Source organism: Micromys minutus (assembly GCF_963924665.1).
Source record: "Micromys minutus genome assembly, chromosome: 5".
NCBI lineage: Eukaryota > Metazoa > Chordata > Mammalia > Rodentia > Muridae > Micromys > Micromys minutus.
The window spans coordinates 5476521-5489944 of NC_137974.1; the positions used below are offsets into that span (position 1 = coordinate 5476521).

At 46.2% G+C, this 13424-nt stretch overlaps 1 protein-coding gene across 2 annotated transcripts in view; it reads left to right on the forward strand.

Annotated features, from left to right (window-relative positions):
* The first annotated feature begins 256 nt into the window (after positions 1–256).
* Positions 257–13424, forward strand: part of ELF1 (E74 like ETS transcription factor 1) — a 90277-nt gene continuing 77109 nt past the window's right edge. For both annotated transcript variants that reach the window (XM_080916807.1, XM_080916809.1), the window contains exon 1: positions 257–392. The gene's annotated coding sequence lies outside the window, so the exon portion shown is untranslated. The remainder of the gene's footprint in view (positions 393–13424) is intronic.

Sequence of the window (13424 nt, forward strand, 5' to 3'; positions counted from 1 at the left end):
GCGTCCGAACCGGGCTCCATCCCGCGGTCCTCCCGGGATCTAGAACCTCCACTCCCGAGCTGGCTCGGGGCCGAGAGGCTGGGCCGCTTTCCCCCAAGCCCCGCCGAGCGCAGCTGTTCCCACAGCCGGCGCCGCCCTCGGCTTTGCCGGCTCGCTCTGAGACCGGGGAGCAGCCCGGACCTGACGGCTGAGAGAGAGAGGCGCAGCCGGGAGCGCACGGGGCGCCGGGCTTCGTCTCAGAACTTTCCAGGGGCGCGTCGGCCCCGCTCCTCCCCACGCCACGCCCGCGCGCTCCGCCGGGCTCGTGCCCGCGCGTGGGGCAGCGGCCGCGGGGGCGGCTTCGGCTCCAGCCGCAGAATAAGCTGAATGGTAGCAGCGCTGACGCTAGTCAGGTGGGTCACGAGCGGTGCTCATAGCAGCACTTCCCATATGGTCTAGCGGTTAGGATTCCTGGTTTTCACCCAGGCGGCCCGGGTTCGACTCCCGGTATGGGAACGGAGTGTCGCTTTTTTATTTGCGTTGGTGGGTAGTGGGGCCGGGGGAGGATGGCCGCCGGGAGGAGTTTCGCTTTCCCCGCGGCCGCACCCCGCCCTCAGCCCGTACTTTTCCAGGCGCTCGGGAGGTGATGATTAACTCGGGCCTCGCCTTATCTCCCCCCGCCCCGTGCCCCCTCGGTCCACACCCTGCTCCGCCGGCCGGGGCGTGCCCGCCGCGCTCCAGTTAGTGTCAGCGCCGGCTGGAGACCCTCGGCTCGCCGGCCCCCCGCCGATCCCTATCGCCGGGCCGCTCTGGGACCCCCGCCGCGTGCATTCGAGCCCGGTCCACGGCTTCCCCTCCAAGCAACGATCGAACGTCTCCTATTTTCCTCCCAGCTCCCCTTTCCTCTTCAAAACCATGACAAACTGCGGAGAAGAAAAATACCACTGTGATGAGATGTCTAGAAAGAACAGAACCGGCTTTCCGGGAGGCTGTTTGGAGCGTCACTGATTAAAAAAAAAAAAAAAAAAAAAAAGTCATGGGATGGAGGTGGGGCTTGGAAGACAGAAAATTAGCCCGGAGACTGGGGAGGGGATGTTACAACAAAGTTGCACTGTACTTTTAAATATAGAAGCCCTGTGTTTATTACAAAGAAGCGGCCCAGCTGTGTCAGCAGCCTGAGCGCTGTAAACGAAACAAAAGCGTTATCATTAATGCGAGTTGAAATTAGAAAATTGGGCCAGATGTAATGTTTAGTCTGTTGGGCCTTTGGGCACAAATAAGGAAAAACTGACTCCCGCGGATGAGTTTCTGGTCAGAGCCATTACTGAGCAGAAGTTTTGGTTGTTTGTGTGTTCCCAAAATATTTTATAGCCTTAACTGGCACGTCTGAGTTTGAAACTAGCTGTTAATATGATCTGTGCGATTAGGGATTAATTAGCCTTTCCTCGTAAAAATTAAAACTGGAAACCCCCGTTAGCAAATATTTAAAGCATGAGTGTTTGTGCTTCTCAGGTACCCACCTTTTGAGGTTCCTGCTGTTCAGGTGCTTTAGATAGGTGGTAGTGCTGGGTAGAATCCCATTTCAGCCCAGTCATTAGGTATGGGACAGTGTGGAGGCCTTTGACCTTAGAGTAGTGGTAGCTTTAGAGCCCTAAGCATTTCATCATTATATTAAGATGGTTTCTCCGAGGGGCTCAAGATAGCCTAGAACTCACTAGGAGCTGGAACTGCTGGGGTTTGGGATCCTGTTTCTTCCTTTCAGCAGTGGGAGTTCTGGCATGAGTTTCAAGGCCGGTCTTAGATTCTTTCTGGGTAAGGTGGGTCTGTTCAGATCTCTTCTCATGTACCCTAGGGTAGCCCAACCCTCTGTGGTGATGAAGGTGACATTTGCTCTCTATCCTCCTGCCCATATCACAGACTAGATTGGCACCAGACTAGATTTTTTAAAAATGTTAATTAAAATTGTTTGTGTATGAGTGTTTGCCTTCATGTGTGTTACCTGTGTGCCTGGTGCCCAGGGAGGTCAGAACGTGTGTCAGATCCTGGAACTGGCGTCATGGATGTTTGAAAGCCACCGTGTTTGGGTGCTGGGGAATCAAACCCTCGTCTTTCGGCAGGAGCAACAAATGCTCCAAACTTCTCTAGGAGCCCCCTAGGTTCTCCATAACAGCGAATCCCATATATCTTGAATTAAAACGTGGGAGCAGAAATTTTTATCTAAAAGTTTTGTGTGTTGTGTCATTAAGAACCAGGCACTAAAGACGTTGTCCTAGATTTGGAAGATTCCTGTCCCTGCTTTGTTTAATTGTTGCAAGTGTCTGACTGGTGCTAAAACCTGTGTTATAGATGGAACAGTAAGTGATCGAAGGTGGGCATACGGCATGTTTGGAGTGAGTTTAGGTAGTGTGATAGCATTCCTGCCCAAGATGTCCTCTGCCTAGCTCCGGGCCAGGTGGGAACAGGCGCGCAGGGTCTGAGTTACACATAGAATTGTTCCTAGAGGTGAGGTGGAGGTTTGGCTCAGGGAAGGGCAGAACAGAGAGCATTTGCCCTGCACCTTGAAGAACTGGTTGGATTTCTCCCACTGGGGAATGTAAATCATAAAACCTGAGGTGGATGGGACTAGGACCCGGAGACTAGCAGGAAGTAGGGTTCAGCAGGCGTCTGGTGCTGGAGGGACTCGGTGGCCAAGGAAAAGAGAGGCAGGAATTTCAAACTTTGTAATGTTGAGTAGCTTACACATTCTTTTAATCTAGGACTGACCTTTTGTATCAGGAGAGGTCTGCAATCGTTTTTTGACTCTTTGTCCTGTTTCCTTGTTGTTACTGTGAGATTGATTCTTATTGTCAGAGCCCAGGTTGGCAGATGTGTTGCACCCAAGTTAGTCTCTGAAAAACCTAATGTGGCTGTGGTATGTGAAAAAAAGAAATCTTACTTTCCGAAGACTCAGACAATAGAGGAACACCCAGACTATTGTGTGCTCGTAGGTTTTATGTTTAGGCATAGAATATTTACAAATGAATAGAAAAGCAATTAATTAGACTTTGTAAGGATGAGGTCTGGGCTTAAATTAGGGGAGTGATTGCAGGTGTCTTTTGCAGGACTCTTATAATTCCTGAATAGTTGGGAAGATACTCGATGAATGTCTGAAGATTCTTTCATTGGGTCGCCAGTGGCTAAAGTGTTTTCTCTAGACCATGACTAGCTGTACCAACCGAGTGCTAATTCACCCAGGCTGTGTGCTGACCATTGCTCCTGTCAGGTGCAGCCAGGAGAGGTGTGAAAGTTCAGTAAGGTCTGTGGATACCTTTCTACAGAAATGGAAAAGTAGGAGGCAGTATGAGCGACCCATTTCAACTGCCTGTCTGCCACCTCACTGCCCCTCAGCCACCACTGGCCTGCTGGCTGACTCTTGAGTGTGCCTCTGGGTTTTCACACTTGTTCTCCTGCCTCTGCCTCTCCACATCTCAGGATGCCTGCCTTCCTCAGAAGGGCCTTCCTTCTGGACACAGTAGCCAGTCTCTCTCTTTTAGCTACTGGTTAATTCACCTTGCTTGTTCATTCGTGTTTTCTTTCCTTGCTTGCTTTTTGCTGAAATTAACCTGTTGGCCCTCTTTAAATGAAAAAGAACAGTCTCCCTTCCTCCCTCCCTCTCTCCCGCTTCTCTCCCCCCCCCCCCACCCCTCTGTTCAGAGAACAACTTGTAGGACTCCGTTCTCTCTCCACCACGTGGACCCCTGGGATCAGACTCTAGTTGTCAGCCTTGGCACTGGTACCTTTGCTTACTGATCCATTTCACTGACCCCCTTTTCAAACACAAACAAGACTTCCTTTATGTGTATGAGCGTCTTGCCCCATGGATACGTGTGTACCACGGAGGTGCTTGATGTCCACGGAGGTCAGAGGAGGGTGTTGAATTTGTTTTGGACTGGAGTCAGGGTGGTGGTGAGTCACCACTGGGTGCTAAGAACCAAACCTGGGCCCTCTTGAGAGCAGACATGCTCTTAACCACTGAAGCATCCCTGCACACCTGCCCCACCTCAGTCTCTTTTATTTCGTCAGGGCAGTGTGACGTTAAGGACATGGTGCAGTAAGGTCAAGCCTCAGCTTATATATACCACAGAGAAGTTGGAAGTGCACACACTCGGCGCAAATGTGTAGTGGTACACTCAATTGGAAAAGTTTGGCAGTTCCTTAAAATAGTAAACAGAATTATTACTACATGTTCCTCAGAAGTGAAAACATATGCCTCAGTTGCAGCTCATATGTAAATGTTTATAGCAGTTTTCCTGAGAAGCAAAAGCGGCAAAGGGCTCAAAGGATGGGCCAGAGTTTAATGTGTATCTGTGTAACGGAATGCTAGCAGGGCATAAGGCAGGCATGGTGATCCACACCACAGTGGGAACTTTTGAACTTCAAGCATATTATGCTGAGTAAGGGAAACCTCGTGTTAAAGACCACGTTGTCCAGGTCTGTGTGGTGTGGTGACACTGATCCTAGCACTTGGGAGTTAGAGGCAGGAGGGTCTCTGAGCTCTAGTCTAGCTGGCCTGTATAGAGAGTAAAGGTCAGCCAAATCCTGTCTCAAGACAACAGCAGTTTTTGTTTTATTCCGTTTATATAAAATATCCACAGCAGACAATTTTTATAAAGAATGCTCGTTTGAAGTAGAGAAGAGACGGTGTGGGGGGTGCAGTTATGCTTAGGTACCTGAAGACTATACAATTAGATTTTACTTGGTCATACAACTGTATGAATATATAGAAAAGCCTGGAATTGTATTCTTTATTTCTTAAGTTGTGTTACATGCTGGCAAAAACTCTTAAAAAGGGTTGAAGTGAAAGAAGTCTATGGAATGTTCATCTCTGAATATGCTTGCCATTTGGATATTACATATCTTAACATAATGGTGAAATATTTGATGAGTAAAGGTATGAGTCCTAAATTGTTCTAATCATGCAGTACATACTCTAAGTAATCCATGCAAGTGGCCGCCCAAAGTCCACAGGTAATGGTAAGAGTCTACAGTGTAGAGTGTGAGAAATGCTCACACTCTCCAAGGACCCCAGCACTTAAGGGCCCCCAACTTTCACATCTGGTGTGTGTGAGCAATGGCACAGGCCCCTTGTGGGAAGCAGCCTTTGAGAAGGGTACAGAAGACAGGCAGGCTCTTAGGATTCAGACGGGGTGGGAGACAGGCTCGTGGAGGAAGCAGGCGTCGGGGACGCACGTTAAAGGCTGTAGCACATCTGGGCTGACGTGTGGGATAGTAGGAGTGGGAAACAAGTTGGAACAATAGATTAGGGTCTGCGGAGAACCGTGTCAGAGCTCTGACAAGTCCTGCTGCCTCCCCAGCCCCCCTCAGCCTCGAGGGTTTGTCTAGTAGCCTGTCCTTGTCCCTGTGCAACGTGGGTTTTGCCCCAGCCCTGTCCTGTCAGCCATGTGACTCTGGGCTGGGGACTTTGTCTTTTTCCTTTCTATCTCCAGATGTGGAGTATGGCCTCTGCGGGTGGTCAGGAAGCATCGGAGCGTCTGAAGGCCAGGTTACAAAGTCTGTTGAGAACAGTTCATGCTGGGAATCTTCTTGGTTCTTGAAAAACGTTTGGGAGGTTCCGGAATTTGGAGTTAAAGGAGTTTACCTTGCTGAAAAGTGGATTTCGGGGAATGTGAGCTAAGGAGGTTAACTTGATGGCAGTGTGCAGGGTCAGTGGGAGAGCGTGGCTGTGGCGGCCTTCCACACCTTCCCTTGCCGCTTTCCCTGAACCAAGGCCCCTCTTGCAGTGCAGTGACAAGCCCGCTTCTTTGCTTGCTTCTGGGTTCTCCCTTAGTGTGGCTGCAGCACAGAAGAAAGATCAGGTCAGAGGCTTGCCTGTGGGAAATATTAGAGACGTCAGAAAGTAAGAGCCGTGAAGAGAAACGGGGAAGCAAAGCGTAGGTTTTGTTTTCTGAGAGACAGGCAGGTTTCGAGAATACTGTGGATCACATTGTTTTTGCTCACCGTGAGGTTGGTTACCTTTTGCTCCAGGAACCAAGTAAAAAGACCGTGACACTGCCACCCCGTGGACATGTGGTTTAGAACTTGAGGAATTAAAGGGAAGCCCCATTCATTTGAAATCGTCGATTTTATAACTGGCTTTGGCTCTTCTCCCTTGGTGTACGTGGATGCGCTTATTAAACAGAAAACTTAACGCTTATCTTCTGAGGCTTCTGCAGAAAGGGAACACAAAATCAGTAGCCTTCAAAAAGCTGTAGAGGCCAGGCGGGGTGTCACACGCCTTTATCCTTAGCACCCAGAAGACAGAGCCGGGCGGATCTCTGTGTATGGGGCCATTCTGGTGTGAGTAAAGGGCCCTGGGCCATCCCGGGCAGCACTGTGAGACCCTGACTTGAAATAACAGACAAAACCCTAGAAATTCAAGCCTGCTGTTCGGATGGCAAATTTCTTGGCACCAGAAATGTTATGAGTTTGTTTACTTATTTATTTTATTGGGTATACATGTTGTTTTTGTATAGAGACAGACAGGTTCTGTCTAGCCTGGACCAGCCTGGAACTGACTTTGTAGCCTAGGCTGTCCCTGGTTTTGAAGTTCTACTGAAGTGTCTCCTGATTAATAGGACTACAGGGGGAGCCGCCATTTTGCTCACACGTTGTTTCTTTAATGTCACTGTGCTATGTGAGGCCTATCTAAAATAGTTGTTTCTTTTTAACTTGTACTGATTTTTTTCTTGTTTTCAGACAGTCTCACTTTGTAGTTCAGATACTGACTTTTTCAAGTACTGTTTTATAGTATACGTGGAATTGCCCACTCGACCCCGTCTCCCCTAAATGAATGTGGCTTCTTATTTTTTGTTGTAGGAATAAAAATTCTTTCATGTTGGATGCCCTTAATGGAACTTATGGATTTAAAATCGAATAAATTTAAAATCGAAAAGTGGTAAACTGACTTGAAATGAAGCGGGGACTGGGAAAGACTCACTTGCCTTCCGAAGCTCTGGAAACGGCTCAGGCCTGGACTGTGCAAAATAGCTTTCCCAGCAGATGAGTTGTTTACGCCCCACAGTGTCGTAAATGGCGCTCATGCTTGAATTCCCTGAGGTGTCAGCCTGGGTGGGGTGTAGGCAGTTACTATTGGAACTGGGTAAAGTCGGAGTGGGCCGGAGTGACGGTCCAGGCCAGTGATCACTAAGTGATCTTGGCATGATTCTGAAATCCATGCCAAGAAGGCTGGCTGAAGTAGTCCTTGGACCCTCATCCCTCCCATAAGGACCTGGTACCTACCTTAGGGACACGACACGGCCTTTTGTTACTGGGGTAACTGCAGATCTAAGCGTTAATGATCTTTGACACTTAAACATTTCTCTAAAGCACGGCACAGTGCACATGGTTACATACTTTAAGTGTTCGGCTTGATTTAACATCACCAGAGCCAATGTGTAGGATTGTAAGAAACATTTCACAGTTACTTTTGCTAGAAGTATGGCTTATATCTTACAATCAGTAAATAACCTTTGCTTTCAAGTGAGGTAGACAACGTTTACAAATAGGAATTTCAGTGAGTGTAGCATCCAGACGCTTACGCAGGCCACTGTGGACGGAGACCCTTTGCTGCCGTCCAGAAGGCAAAAGCAAATGCTTACAGAGGTCTAACAGGTATATTGTCATACATAGTTTAACTTTTTAATTATTTCGAGGGGCGTGGGAAGCATGTGCCTGCCATGACTTCGTGTGGAGATCAGAGAACAATTTATGGAGTTGACACCGTCTCATGTGAATTCTACGAGTCATTAATATTAGAGAGACTTTTATGTTTTCTGCTCTTTTGTGACTTTTGCTACCATTCTTTTAAAAATTGTTAGCGGCTCCAAGCTCGGATGTTGAATGGCTGCTGACGTCCACGGACAGGCTCTTGTCTCGTCTGCCTTTGAGCACACAGCACTTGCTGTAGTCATGAGCCCACTTACTTTCACGCCTGTCTTTCCTCTGCACAAAGAATGCAAGGCTTTCCCCTTTGAAAAATAGTTCTAGCATAGATGGATTGGGACTTTTTTGGAAGGCAGTAACTATTTAATAAGACTTGTATATGAATATTAATATTTTTGAGTGTAAACTACTCCCTACTAAGGAAACAACGTTTATTTATTTAGTTTATGTATGTGAGTACACTATCTTCAGACACACCAGAAGAAGGGCATCAGATCCGATTACAGATGATTGTGAGCCTTCATGTGGTTGTTGGGAATTGAACTCAGGACCTCTGGAAGAGCAGTCAGAGCCATCTCTCCAGCCCGAAACACCTTTTATTCTAGTTTAATTTTAATTTTATTTTATGCGTGTGTGCTCCCATGCATGCCACAGTGTGCATGTGTGGGCCAGAGGACAACTTTTGGGAGTCAGTTTTCTCCTTCCAAACTCAGGTCCCCAGGCTTGGTGACAAATACTCCGTAAATCCTTGACATCTCACAGGACCTTGAATAAATTATCTTCGATTAAAAACGCCTTTGTTCTCTCTTGGTTCCTCAGATGCTTCATAGCTGAGTGACTTTTGAGTTAAAAAAAAGTCTTGAACTTGTCTTAAATTTTTATTTATAGTTTAATCTTTTGTTTAAAAATCTCTTCAGGATTTAGAATCTGGAGGCCAGGAAAAATTTACTAACAGGATATGTTTATTTATTGTTCTGTGAAGCTATTTGGACTCTATTTTTGGATTTAATCAAAGATTTTTTTTTTTTTTTTTTTTTGCCTTTTTTTCCTCTTAATTGTCAGCTTTGCCAACATTTGTGTATCACCGATACCTGTGTGTCAAGGGGTGCAGCCCACTCTGCTGACTAGGAAGGATGGCTTTGGTTCTTTATTCTGTTTGTAGTCACCAGGGCTGAAGTGATGGGAGGTGGAGCCTTGGTTTAATTGAGAACTCCAGGCATGCTGTTGGAGTCAGGGAAGTCTAGAGATGAGTAACAGTATTGTTTCCTCAGGGTTTCCCCTTACAATTCATCTAAACCATGAGTTTATTGTCCTTTAAAATCCTGCATTGGTAGACTCTCTGCATTATCAATACCTACCAGAGATGTTCTTAGTTCATCAAGCACACTTTGACATGTTTAACCATAATGTTATAGAGAAAAGGCACATTAAGTTTATATAAAAGGCAATTTACCAATGCATACCTTCCAAGATGGCTGCTATAATCCAGAAAATAGCAGCTGTTGGCATGGAGAAATTGCGAGCCTTATGTATTGTTGCTAAGAATGTAAAATCACTCCCCCCAAAATGGATTATCTTATGAAGGTATTTGTATTTCTGTATTTATGGCAACATTGGTGTGATTAATCCAATTGTCAGTTTATTAATGGAAAAGTAAAATGCAGTGTGTAGAATATTATTTAGCCCTAAAGTTCACACACAGACTGTGATATGACATGGAGAAACCTTGAAGGCTTCATGCTAAGTGAGACAAGCTAGTCACACACACACACACACACACACACACACACACATACACATTCACACATTCACTCACACACTCACACATACACACTCACACACACACACACTCATACACACATACACACATTCACTCACACACTCACACATACACACACACACTCACACACACATACACATTCACTCACACTCACTCACACATACACACACTCATACACATTCACTCACACACTCACACATACACACTCACACATACACACACTCATACACACACACACTCACACACTCACACATACACACTCGCACATACACACACATACACTCACACATACACACACACACACTCACACACTGCTAGGTGGTATCTAGGGCAGTATGTCTTAGAGATAACAGACTTGCTGTTTGCTGGGGAAAGTGAGGAGTTGTGTAATGTGCATAGGGTTTCATTTTTGAAAGATGGTTGGAAAGAATTCATAGACAGCATAACAATGTGGACGTGCCTAACGGTTACAGAACCGGATACTTGAAGCCAATGTTAAGATGGTGAGTTGAAGCTTAGACATTTCGGCACATTTTTTAAAATGTCCACTTTTTTATGTGTAGGAATGTTTTACTTGCATGTTTGTATGCATACCATGTGCACACTGGTGCCCACAGAGGTAGGACGAGGCAGTTACAGATGTTAACTGCCCTGTGGGTGCTGGGGACTGAACCTGGATCCCCCACAAGAGCAAGTGCTCTTAACCACTGAACCATTTCTCCAGCCCCACTCCCAATTAAAAGTTTTAAATAGCAAATTTGATTTTGTATTTTGGTGTTCTTTCAGAAAAACAGCTTCTATCTTACTCCTCTGGTCTTACTTCAGTCAACAAAGTTATTGACAGCAGGTGAGCGAGGCCTTCTCCCCAGCAAGGAAGCAGACAGGGCAGAGGACTCACCCAGTGTTTTGTGATGTCAACTTCCTGACACATTTCTACCTGGATATAGCACCAGACCTCAAGCTGAAGGTTCAGTCCCCAAGGTAGCTTCACAAGATGCCAGTCCAAAACCCTGTACTGTTTTACAGTTTTAGGTTTTCTGATTGGCTGGCTATTCATCAAACTTCTCACCACTCCTTCCTGGGATGATTACATTTTCTGGAGGAGCACACAAGTCAAGAGAATACGGTTGGCAGTATGTTTCAGGGACTATTACAAAGGATACAGATGAAGGGATGTACAGTGTGAGTTTACGGAAGAAGGCGTGAGGATGGAACGTATGGGCCCTCTCCAGGGCACCACACTTAAGAAACCTTCAGGTGGTGGCTCACATCTTCAATCTCAGTGCCAGGGAGGCAGAGGCAGGCAGATCTGTGTGAGTTTGAAGATGGCCTGGTCTACAGAGTGAGTTCCAGGACAGCCAGGGCTACACAAAGAAACCCTGTCTCTAAAAAACCAAAAAGAAAGAAAAAAAAAAAAAAAAAAAACAAACTGTATTTCGGGGCTGGAGAAATAGCTCAGCAGGTAGAAGCACTGACTGCTCTTCTACAGGTCCTGAGTTCAATTCCCTGCAACCACATGGTGGCTCACAACCATCTGTAATGGGATCTGATGCCCTCTTCTGGTGTGTCTGAAGACAGCTACAGTGTATTCATAAACATAAAATAAATAGATCTTTAAAAAAAAAATCTGAATTCTGCTACCCAGAAACTTTTCGAATTCTGTCCTTTGTGTTTTATTGAGACATTTTTTGACTATCTAGTTGGATGGGCAGCACAGGGAAACCCAGCAAGAACTTTAAGCTTTCGCATTCTTTTTCTCGTACCAAATTGGAGCAGGTCAGTGAGCTTCCTGACAGCTTGGAGACAGATGACTAATGCAAGCAGATAAGGCCGCCTCTGGAACAGAGAGGAAGCCAGGAACTTAGAAGGAAGACAGATGCATATTCTGCTAGGTTAGAGGTATGCAAACTGCTCTTTGGTGTAAAAAACATCTGTGATGAGATCAAGATACTGATCTGAGTAGTATTAGATGTTATCTGTTGGGGGATATTACAAGCTAAATGCATACAAATGCTTGTGAAACTTAGGTTTTAGCGGAGAAGATAGTTTGGGAAATATAAAGCTAGCCTTAAGTTTTATGTGCATATCGCCCCCTGGCTGGGATCAGAAATTTTCCTTGAATAAAGGTCATTTAACTAGGGACCTGAAGAGAGTGTGTCTTGGCTAGGAGACATGGGTAGGGAGGATCAGGCGTGAGGGAGGAAGACATTTTGTAAATTCTTTGACATGAGAAAGACTATGTTCTGGGGAACTTAATGACCTTGAAAGCTGTGACTAGAAGGACGAAAAGCTGAGTGTGATGTTCTGTAACCTCATTGTCTTAGTCAAGGTTTCTATTCCTGGACAAAGCATCATGACCAAGAAGCAAGTTGGGGAGGAAAGGGTTTATTCAGCTTATAACCCAAGCAGGTCAGGAAGCAGGAGCTGACGCAGAGGCCATGGAGGGATGTTACTTACTGGCTTGCTCCCCTGGCTTGCTCAGCCTGCTTTCTTATAGAACCCAGGTCTACCAGCCCAGGGATGGCACCACCCACAATGGGATGGGCCCTCCCCCCTTGATCACCAAATGAGAAAATGCCTTACAGCTGGATCTCATGGAGGCATTTCCTCAACTGAGGCTCCTTTCTCTGTGATAACTCCAGCTTGTGTCAAGTTGACACACAACCAGCCAGTACACCCATTTGGGAAGTGGAGACAGGAGGATCACCTGAGTTTAAGCGGGCATGGGCTGTGTACAAACCTTGTGAGACCCTGTTTGGAGCTGGGGGGGCAGAGATACAGGATGCCAATAGCAGAACATACAGAGGGTTAGGCTATGCAGGGCAGAGGGGTGGAGAGAACACAACAGACATCGAGAGAGATGTGGTCTCAAAAGGAAACATCAACAAAAATAGGGGCACTTAGATAGAGTGGTGGGAATCAGGAGAGCATGTGTGTTCCTTTATGTCCAGCCTTTTAAATACCAATATAGTAACCTTTACAACCTGTGATTGGATGCTAAGAGATTATTATATTTATTCGGATCACCCATGTGGCCTGTTAATATGGCAACACATATGAAAAGGGTGTCTTTAAGGGATTTATTCAGGAATTTGAACACAAATGGCTCTTACATTTATACGACATGTCTGTTGGAAGCCCTAGCTGTGGGTAGATCTGCTCAGGAGAGCCTGGAACGAGTGAGAACACTTTGACTAAGATGTTTGGTCCTTTGTGTTGAGTGTCGAGGAGACTGGGCATGAAGAACAGTCTATAGCAGTGTCTCAGTATTGGTGGTTCTCAGGCTGTTGGCTGCCCTTAGCTCTGGGAGGCTGTTGCTTTTAGAGCACATTTCCAGTCACAGTGGGAGCTGGATGTGGGTGATTAGGTCCAGTTGGAGAAGGAATGGAAAATGAAGAAGTCGTGTGCCCGGACACAGACAGGTCCTCCAGGAAGGAAGTCTTGCGTGAGACCAGATAATGAGAAAGGACAGCAGCAGGAGTTAAAGGATTAGTCATCAGGATGCCCTTTTTAAAAGAACCACACATTTTAAAAAGTATCTTCTAGGTAAGGTGCCTGAAATACTTGAGGACTGTATGCCTTGCTGATTCCTTGAACAGGATCTGCTGAATACAGCTGGGAACTTCCCACTGTGGTATAATTACACGGATTCAGTGTAATTACGGCGTTCCCGGACAGTGTATAATGGCCACCAAGCCTTGTTGAGGTACAAAGGTCTGTTTGCTACTAGAGTAACTTCTGGTCATCTGGAGAGACTCTTGGGTCTGACTCTACATTTGAGTCAGTAGGTGTAGGACTGGGGGGGTTGTCCTTGTATCTGCAGATGACTCTCACGTGTTTGTCCATGGAATTGCTGTCCCATGACTGCTCTGATTTGGGTAAAGTAGTACATTTGTTTACTTAGTTTTGTGTGCATGGGACAGGTACAGACTCTATGGCACATGCACAGAGGTCAGAGGGCAAG